This window comes from Octopus bimaculoides, chromosome 1 (genome assembly GCF_001194135.2).
Source record: "Octopus bimaculoides isolate UCB-OBI-ISO-001 chromosome 1, ASM119413v2, whole genome shotgun sequence".
Lineage (NCBI taxonomy): Eukaryota > Metazoa > Mollusca > Cephalopoda > Octopoda > Octopodidae > Octopus > Octopus bimaculoides.
The window spans coordinates 16,922,548-16,924,524 of record NC_068981.1 but is presented as its reverse complement, the minus strand read 5'-3'; positions in this window follow the sequence as shown (position 1 = coordinate 16,924,524).

Sequence of the window (1,977 nt, the reverse complement as noted above, 5' to 3'; positions counted from 1 at the left end):
ACACACACACACACACACACACACACACACACACACACACACACACACACACATATATATATATATATATATATATATGTACATGTTCATGCGCAAACGCGCAGACACGCGCATGTATGTATTATAAGTGAAAGGTTGAGAATGGCTTTTGTCTTCCTTGGCTTTCTTAGTGTTTTTTTTTGCTTTATTTTTCAAGATATTTGGTTTGTACTATGCGTGGAGATAATGGCTGTAACTTAGGTGGGATTTAATTGTGTATTTTTGTTGTAAATTCTCTTCATGTAAGTGAATAGCTCTGTGTGTGTGGGGAGGGGGGGCAGAATGCGTGCATGTGTGTATGTGTATGGTACTCCTATTGAACTGTTTGCTTGTAAACTAAGGCTTATTAGTACATAAAGTTTCGAATTCTATATATCAGGTTGGGATTGCCGTAAGCTGTTTGTAGCTAAAGAACTTTGTGTTTTCATGAAATAAAACCCATTTATACATCTATCCATCTATCTTTCCATCCATACCTACGTATACATGTATGTGTGAGTGAGTGTGTGAGCGTGTGTTAGTGCATACGATTATATACGTGTTTCATAAGATACACGAAAAATACACTACTATGTTCAAGTTTTATCTTTTTTATTTTTATATAATTCAGGTATTCCTATAATCATATTTATTGTTGGTTTGAAACAAAAGTGTTCTGAAATCCATATTCAACGTTTTTAGACTTCCCCAACCTCATTGTTAACAACTGAATACATTTGACGTTTGTGTTGTTTCTTAAATCCTAATTCAATTCGTGTAGACTTACTCGCAAAAGGTTTTTTTGGATTCTTAGGCTCATACATGAACAGTCACGTGATGATTTGTGCAGTGCGGTCTAATTTTCACAGTTAGATTAGATTTATTTTCACATCAGCAACGTTGTGTCAATTTTTCGATGTGTGACATTACGTGTTAAATCTGGTATTGCATAACAATATAAGTATGGTTTCTGTAATTAAATTTGTATTTTTGTGTGGAATTTTATAAGATATATATGTATTTTCCTCTTGTATTTTCCTACCTAATTTTATTCTGTGGTGTGCGATGTAATGTTCTGTAACAGCTCCAAGTTGCAAGAGCAAAACTAGAAGATTAATCATGGAAACAAATTAAAATGTTTCTACGAGCTTTCTTTTAATTATTTTTCTTCTAATTACCAAACACACTTATTTTTACATAGATTGTTGCCCAAGAAATTCACATACGCTGATTCCCAATCTACCACTCAGGAAAAATCACTATTCTTCATATAGAACTAACTAGAATCATTTGACCGTGTAAAAACCAAGGAACACAGCACCACTAGCTGGCAATCCGTCGGTTACGACAAAAAGTATTTCGTTTGATCCGATCAACAGAACAGCCTGCTCGTGAAATTAAAATGCAAGTGGCTGCAACTCCACAGATGCAGGTCCGTAACGTAGGTCTCAGCGAGATTCAGTGTGACACAGAGTTTGTCAAGTCTGGTCTTTTGAAATACAGGTACAATTCATTTTTCCAGGTAGGTGGACTGGGGCAACGTGAAATAAGGTGTTTGTTCAACTATACAACTCGCCGCCAGGAATCGAACTCTCTATCGTAGGATCCTGAACTGAATACCCGTAAACTTCTCAGTTCGAATCTAAACAAATACATAGCGTGGGGAGTCCGGCCTAAGAGAAATCTATCATTTAATGTGAGGTACTGAACTTTCTATATTCACAATTGTCACTCAATATGTCGTGTGTTCTCTATTTAACGTAGTTATGATTTTTACGTTATATTTACGCTCCTATTTATGTCACTATATACATACATGCATACACACACACACACACACGCACACACAGAGACACACGCACACAGACACACACGCACGCACACACGCACACACATATATATGCATATATATGCATGTATATACATACACATATGTGTATCTGTTGCATGTGGTTATGT